This window comes from Lagopus leucura, unplaced genomic scaffold (assembly GCF_019238085.1).
Source record: "Lagopus leucura isolate 7727_CA_CO unplaced genomic scaffold, USGS_WTPT01 Super-Scaffold_100001, whole genome shotgun sequence".
Taxonomy (NCBI): Eukaryota; Metazoa; Chordata; class Aves; order Galliformes; family Phasianidae; genus Lagopus; species Lagopus leucura.
This window is the reverse complement of record NW_024962262.1, coordinates 68,686,085-68,694,581: the sequence shown is the minus strand read 5'-3', so window position 1 is coordinate 68,694,581 and position 8,497 is coordinate 68,686,085. Positions and strand designations below refer to the sequence as shown.

Below are 8,497 nucleotides of genomic sequence, written 5' to 3'. Positions count from 1 at the left end.
GGGTGCGCTGCGTTCATGGGTGGCGTTGCGTAACGAGGGCTCCGAGTTGGGGGCGTAGACGGCATTGAAAAAATGGGACCTCACGCACGAGCCGGACAGAGCCGTGCCCGCCCGCCTTCTCGTGGCTCGGCCACGGGGCGTGGTTTTTTGGCACCACCGGATCATAATGGTTTCTTCTCGCGGGGAGAAGGGAGGAGGTCCACCCGCCGCCTGAGGGGCCGTTAGGCTGTGGGTAGCGCCCGCGCCGAAGGGCGGATAAAGGAAGGTCCTCCGTGCCCGGATGCCGCTGCCCTCGCGTTACGGCGGGTAGTTTCATCCGCCGCAGGAAAGCCGAGGGGAAGGCGCGGCAGAGCCAGCGCCCGCTCAGGGACTTTTCCCTCACGAGGGCGGAGCGACCGTTGGCCCGCCTGCGCCAACGGACGGGCGCGTGGCGGAGCGCGAGAAGAGGGGCGGGGCGGACCCGCCTCGCACGCGCCCCTCCTCTCGCCTCACTGACAGGTGGAGCGGTGCCTCGTCTGCCGTCACGTGACCGGGGGGGGGGGGGGGGAGGGGGAAGGGGGGATGGAGGTAGCGCCTCGCGAGAGCGCTGTGACGAAGCTATCGCGACCCGGCAGGCGTGAGGGAGGGGGGGGGGGGGGTGCGGCTGCCGGCTGCCAGCGAAGGGTTGGCGGGGTAATCTCGTAGGGGAGCGCGAAGGAGCTTTACGGAGCGTCTGGTGTAAGTAAACGTCCGGATTTCTTTGAAGCTCGTTGGGGAAAGGGGCTGCGTGTGCTGGGCTTGCTTTCTGGCCCTTATAAGGCCAAGGCGACTCGCTGACATCTCTTGCTGGGATGTTGCCTCCTGTTCCCCTACCCTTGCCAGGAACCTCGTGGTCCTGCTGTGCCTTGCAGTTCGTTTGCCCACACAGCCACTTTTGGAAATAGTTAAATGCTGCCTGAAGTGTGATGCACACTGCACGTGTGCAGTGGCACAGCTCAGTGCTTATATGCCATTTTCAGCAAGTGGCATCAATCGTTTGGTAATCCCACAGCATCCTTTTTCTGGTATCTGGCAAAAGCCCTGTAGCTGGGCAGGTTTCTCTCTGCCTACTGAATTGCCTCAGAGCTGTCTCTGCTCTGACTGCCAAGCACTCCCAAGCATCCATGAAGGGATTAACCCCCTCTGGCAGTTAGATTAATAAGAGCAAAGGCCAAATCTGTCTAAGGGAAGTTCAGTCACAGCACTGCTGCTTGCTGGTTCTGTCCCCTTGTTATTGCCACTGTGAAGTCAGGTATCCATGAGGCTGAACCACAATATTCCTGCTTCCACAGATGTAACAGCAAGCATTTGTATGTCAGTGGTGTTTCTGAAATGGTTCCTCAGGCATTTTGTCTCCAGTACACAGGGCTTGTGTACATTTCCAGCATCACAGGAGGTCTGCTGAAGGCAAAATCTTGACCAGTCCAAAGCACTCCAGTGTCTTTGTGCTATTCTTAAAAGATTACTACATAAGCTGTCTAGTGCAAATGCAGTTGGAACAAAAAAGCACCTGTGTTTAGATATGTTTCTTATCTTCATAAATTAGCCAGTGATTAGAGTATTAATATATTGTGTTTAAAAAGCTATTAAAGTTTAGACTTCACATTAAACAAGTTACGGGGAATGGGCTACAGTCTGCAGATAGTGGTAATACTAATGAAGTTATCATCAAACATCTGTCTTCAGTATTCTACACAGCTTCTCAGTCACATTATTTCAGTAGCGCTTCCATAACATGCCGAGGACTCTACTGATTGGTGACATATCAGAAATTGGATATTTCAGCACCAATTATTTCTGAAGATCTTGACCACAAGGCCTGGTGTTCCCACTTTGTAGTACCTTGAGTACAAATCAGTAGAAAAGAGAGTAGACTAAACTGTTTCTCAGTCCAGGGGAGGTAATTTCTGAATCACAAAGCAATTCAGGAGAGTTCACAGAATGGCCAGGGTTGGAATGGACCTCAAGGATCATGAATCTCCAACCTGCTACCACATGCAAGGCTACCAACAGAAGCATGGTGATACCTCATTCCTTTTTCAGTTTAACTTTTAATGCAACTGAAGTAACCCAAGTTACTTCTTAGACTCCCACCAACACCACTCAACCCTACAGCCTACCTGTGCTGGCTTGAATTGAGTTTCCAGTTCCTTTTTTTGTATTTGACCTACTATTTGGGTTATGTAAAAGGTGCTGTAAAGGCCTGTGTATCATTTCATCTCTTCAAAATACAGCTAAAGCTCTGATTCTTTAATAACAGAAAGAAAAGCTTGAAAATGCATACTGAAACTAACACTGCCTGCCCTTGCAGAGAGGCTTGCAGACAGATAACTATCTTGCAAGTTACACTGATATACCACTACCGAGAGATTGTTTCAGACAAGCATAATGTTAGCCTCCCATTCTGAGAGGTGACCTGGAAGTTGACCTTGGAGGAATAAGTCCTTAGATCCTTCACAAAGATGTGAACTGCAGTACTGTGCTGTACCTGTTCAGTGTTAGTTAATGCATTAGGTTTTTAGTTTGGTTGGAGTTGTGTCATCTGAGGGTCTTTAGAACCACTTTGTTACCTTCTGTGTGAGAGCTGTGGGTGAACAGAACTCTAGTCCTGAGCAGTACTCCTTGGGGACCACTTTCTTGTGCACTTTCAAACTCATTACACTTCCAAGCAGTTTCTTTGTGTATTCTAGCATACTGCTGCTAGAATGCTAAATGCTGCTTTGTCATGGTGTTAGGCTTCCCACTTGGAGCCTGAACATTGTTAGTGCATACAGTCATCGAACAGCTTGCTGGAGAGAGCTCCATGTTCCAAGCAGGTATTTGTTGTGCTTGTCATTCTCTGTAGCTGGAATCCGAGATACTGCACTGCTTGAATGTAATGTTAGAAACAGCAAACATGAATTCTAGAATTCTCCTTATAAAGTAATATGTATTGCAGTCTAGGGGAATGATTCTGCCTTTTTGCTCTTGTGAGACCCCACCTGGAGTACAACATCCAGTTCTGCAGGCCTCAGCACGAGAAGGACATGGAGCTGTTGGAGCGTGTCCAGAGGAAGGCCACAAAGATAGTAAAGGACTGGAGCACCTCCCTTATAAGGAGACAGACTGAGCTGGGGCTCTTCAGCCTAGAGAAGAGGGGGCTTCAAGGAGACCTTATAGTACCTGAAGGAGTCCTATAGGAAAGCTGGAGAAGGACTTTATAGGTCATGTAGCAACAGGACAAGGGGAAATGGCCTTAAGCTTTAAGAGGGTAGATATTAGGAAGCTCTTTAGTATGAAGGTGGTGAGACACTAGAACATGTTGCTTGGAGGAGTTGGAACTAGATGATCTGAAAGGTCCCTTCTAAGCCAAACCATTCTATGATATCATCTGATGTCCTCTTGAGATGAAAGGCACTTCTTAAAATCAGCGCACAAAAATTGAGGAGGAGAAATATGGAGTAAAGATTTAGAACTAACGCTAGGATTCAAGCTGTCATCTCACTTGGTGTCAAGTCATTCCTGTATCTCAAACATCCTGGGTCACTAGAATGTAGGTATGAACTCAATCTCTGGGAAGTAATTTCATTTAGCATGGGGTAAGTGAAGGATGACCTCCTTCAGAGCTTCATTTTATTCTGTCATTGCTTTTCATTGCTGGCAAGAGCTTATCTTGCTGCTGTCAACTAAAGCAGGTCCCTTTTAGAGATGGTAGAAATCCAACCATTTTTTGTTGTTTTTTGTTTATGTAATTAGCAAGAGTATGGTGGTCTCATTAATATTCACCACAAAAATGCTTTGTAAATTTGTTGATGGCAAGTTCTGACCAGAGGCTTGTTTCTACAGCACTGTCTAGTGTCAGAATCATAGAATCACAAGGTTGGAAAGGACCTGCAAGATCATCTAGTCCAACTGTCCTCCCATCACCATTGCTACCACAAGCACTGAACCATGTCTCGTAGCTCCTCATCCAGGCGCCTCTTGAACACTGCCAGGGATGGCGACTCCACCACCTCCCTGGGCAGCCATTCCAGTGCCTGACCACTCTGAGAGAAATAGTTTTTCCTTATTTTTAACCTAAACTTCCTCTGGTACAACTTGTGGCCATTTCCCTGGGTCCTGTTTGTTGCCTGGGAGAAGAGCCCAAACCTCTCCTCATCACAGCCTCCCTTCAAAGTTGTAGATGCAGTGAGGTTTCCCTTGAGCCTCCTCTTCTCCAGACTAAACAATCCCAGCTCCCTCAGCTGCTCCTTACAAGATTTATGATCCAGAGCTCTCACGGGTTTCAATGCCCTTCTCTGGACACGTCAGGAATGATGCTGCTTCTGGTGAAGGGGGATGCTTCTTGCTGCATATCCTGAGATCTGATCCTTCTTTTTTTTTCTTTTTTTTTTCTTGTGTCATGATCTGGAATGAGACAAAGTATCAGTTCTATCCAATAGAGGCTGGCAAATTCAGCAGAATGCTCACAGGAGCATTACTTCTTAAAAAAGGCTTGGTCTTCAAAATATAAAACATTCTGGGCTACCAATATGGAAAATACAGAGAGGAGGGCAAATGGAATGATAGATATTAAGGAGTTTGAATTTGTACACCTCTTTAAAAAAGCAGAACTCAGGATTTGTTGGGGACCTGTTAGGTCAGGGCTTGAACTGATGGCTGGACACCTGGTGAAGGGGTGTCGCTGGCCAGGGGAACACATGCCATTGTGTGCACATGGTGCTCCCCATCTGACCACAAGGGGTGGATCCAGGGTAGAGCCACTCTGGGCTCATATAAGGGCCGGCACTGAAGGGAGAGCATCTCAGGGACCTAAGCTGCTTCCTAACAGTGAGTGCTGTGGTGCTGGAGAGCCCTTCACCAGTTGGCTGAGTTCTGTTCTTCCTGTATGTGACTGCTGGCCTACTTGGGAATACTTTGCCTGTTAATGCCAGAAACCTGTCTGAAGCAGTTTCATTTCTTCTCAAGCAGAACAGTACTCAAATGGGTTACCTGATGGGAGTAGATCATACTGCTTTGTTCTAGCCATATTTAATTTTCTCATAACTCAATGTGACATTCCTCACGTGTCTTTTTTTTTTTTTTACTTCATTTTGAGCTTAATAGAAACCTTTCTTCATCTCTCTTTGTTCTCTGTGCAGTATCATACAAACATGAATTATTTTCTTACAGTAGTTACTTCAGTATGTTGTCTATGGTTGGTAGGCTGAACCTTCTTGCAGCCTTCATGACAGACAAGCTGGGCTGGTGGAGGAACTATATGCCCTGTTCTTCTTGTATGTGGTCTTGAGGTTCTTTGTGGACAAAACAATTACCACTGAGTCACTTTCTCAAAACCAGAGCATTTGCTGAACAAATCCCGTTTTCTGTGTCTGTAGAGCTCTTGCTCTCCAGAAGGTTCTTTGCTGTGCTTCAGTGCTCATATGAAGTGTATCAAAAGCCTGATTTCATCCATGAAGGTTTTCTGGCTCAGAGAGTTTTTCCATGGACTTCTTCCTCTCTTGACTATTTGACCTCATCATCAGATACGTTCTCTGGTAACTTCAGATGCATACTTGTTTCAAAGTACTGTGATTAACAGAGCATACTGATTATTATTGATGTACTTAGTATGACTTCCAAGATGGGTAGCAATGTTTCAGTCCCTACTAGATAGAGCTGAAATCTCACATTCTTCCTTAACCCAAGATGATGTTAGTCATCTGCAGCAAGACATGTGATTTCAGTCCTTGGGAAAACAATGGTGCCGGAAGCTCTTTAGGTGTATCTGTTCAACTTGATCTTTCATTTCTGCTTTTCAAAGTTATTTGCGGCTACTTACTATAAGCTACTAGGAATAGTGAGGGTAGCAGCCCCTTCCTTATAATGTTGCATGGGATGCATGTATGATGTCTATCAACATTGCTTTTAAAAAAAAACAGTCATTCAGGTTTGTGGTCAACATGATGCTTGTAACAGCTCAGAGGACCTCTAGCTGTAAGGCATCTCCTGCAGCTGCTTGAGAAAAGTGATAAGACAGGAGCAATGTCAGGTGTGTGTAACAAGATAGACATACTGAAAAAAAGAGTGAAATTAAAAAAAAGCCAAGTTGAAGAAGCACAAGGTTGTGCACCATTTTGTGTTTTACAAGGTGTAAATCCAGCTCTTGTATTATTGACGGCTTCCCAGGTTTTAGTTGAGCCGCCTGAAATATGTGACTACTGGGCATGTAAGGGAAAGCAGCATAAACTAATGCAACCTGACAATAGGTTAATCAGGGGAGAAAATAATCCCTCTGTGTAGCTTTCTGTATTCATTAGTTGTTTTTTTTCCTGCCTCTTTTTTTCTTGCCTGCTTTTTACTTCATTTACTCCAGTACAGAGTCAGAACAAACTGTCAGACTTAAATTACTAAATTACATTTGTGAGATTTGGAATAAAGAGAGTGAGCTGTATTTCATTTCACTATTTTAGCAGTAGTTCCATCATTGTCCAGAAGTTCATAATAAAATGATTTGCAATTTGCATGTTCCCTGTTCTGCCTTCCCTCTAGGTCTGATGAGAGCTGTGTTCAATAATTTGAGTTATATTTTGACAGTGGGTGATGGCCAAGATATAAAATCCTTTTCTTCCAGAAGGCTCCCTTCACACACACACACACACACACACACACACACACACACACACCCCAAAAAAAGCTTTTTCTATTTGCAAGAAAAAATAAATATACGTAGATGTAATTACTGAAACTGGATTTTTCAAAATGAATTCCAATTTCTTCAGCTTACTGTCAAAGATATGTTGTGGTTTATTTTTAAATCTTGAAAGTATTTTACTTAGTTTTTGAGTGGTAGATAAGTCTTTAATAGGCTTCCAGTAAGCGTCTGATGGGAGTAAAAGCGAGTTTACTGCTATTAATGTGTTACTATCATAAAGGTATTGCTTCTTTATGAGAAAGTGTTTAAAGACTAATAATTACTAAATGCTTTGGTTATAGACCTTATTTAGTGATGTCCTGCATTACTGCTTGAATCATGTAGTCATTTTTTGTACGCTGCCCTCTCATTCCCTTGGTCAGCTTGCTTTTAACGTCTGCATTGCCTGAAAGGCTCAGAGCTTGAATTCATCTGGCATTCAGGTAGTTATCTGTAGTCCCAAGAAACATGTGGTTAAGCGGTAGTTTCCATCGCTGTGCAGTATGTCAGCAGAAATGATGAAATTTCCCTTGAGCACTGGAGATTGTTCCTCATTTTAAAAGAATAAACATGACAACAACTCCATCTACACATGGAAATCCGGGAATTTTTATACATAACTATACTTTGAGCTGTCTCATTCAATTTGGAGGCAGTTTCGCTGGGTAGTCTATAGGTGCTCTAAGAAGGGTTGACTCTGAGCACTGGTTTGAAGGGACCTACTTGCTGAAGTTGTATCAGCAGAAGTAGCAGCTGTTAAAGCAGCCACTTCTGTGTCTTGTTTTTCACACTCTCTAATGTTACAGTAATTGTCAATTTCTGTGATTAGCTGGAGAAATAAATAGTATGGAAAAACTACATTTGTCTGGACGGTGTTTTCTTTACAGTGCTTTTGTTAGTTGACTTCCCCAACTCTCCCCCCCTCACCCTGCTACAGGAAATTTTGGCTGTGTCTACTGATGTATGTTCCAAACGTGCTTCCACTTACGTTAATAGCTTCAGAAGGTGAGTAGGGTAAGTGTCCACTCCTCCACTAAGAGCCAGATGTGGCTGTCTGTGCCATACTGCCTTCTAAAGAAGTCACCTGTCTGATAGAAGGAAATCATGAGGCCGTATCTCTACTCTTCAAAAAACAGTGCTTAGTGGGATCTTTCTGCCTTTGTGACCACATGGGAATTTAATACAGCTTCTGAGTAGTTGATAATAAGCGCTGTATTTATGTTAAGTCTTCATTTCACATTCACTATTGTAGCTTTTCTGTAACTTTGTAAAACTGGGCAAGTGCTGTGAAGGAGGTATTTAAATATGTGGAACACAGGAAGTTCCATGTGAACTTGAGGGTGACAGAGCACTTGGACAGGCTGCCGGGAGAGGCTGTGGTGTGTCCTTCTCTGGACATAATCAAAACCCACCTGAACACGTTTCTGTGTAACCTACTATAGGAAGCCTGCTTTTAGCAAGGGCTTGGACTTGATTATTTGTTGAGGTCCCTTCCACCCTCTGTCATCTGTTGACTTAATATAAGATGCTGGGCTAATACTGTACCCTGACGAACTTCTGACTTCTAAGAGAAAAACAAATAAATAGCATTTTTTAAATATCCTTGGAGTAAATTTAAAGTAAAATGTATAAACAGTTGAAAGGAGCCATTCGTATCAGCAAATGATGAACAGCTCTCTTCTTTACTCTTGCAAATCCTGGAACAGTCTGCAGTATTATCCGAGATGCATTATTAGCTGAATGCTTTTATTTCTTTCTTCCAAAGTGGAGGATGTTACATACTTTCATGAGATTTAATTCAGTTCTTTAACTAGATTAGCCTTTATT

At 44.2% G+C, this 8,497-nt stretch overlaps 1 long non-coding RNA gene across 1 annotated transcript in view; it reads left to right on the top strand.

The window, feature by feature from the left end:
* The first annotated feature begins 639 nt into the window (after positions 1 to 639).
* LOC122177306 overlaps positions 640 to 8,497 on the top strand; it is a 29,588-nt gene continuing 21,730 nt past the window's right edge. The window contains exon 1 of the long non-coding RNA XR_006178045.1: positions 640 to 717. This is a non-coding gene — a long non-coding RNA (uncharacterized LOC122177306). The remainder of the gene's footprint in view (positions 718 to 8,497) is intronic.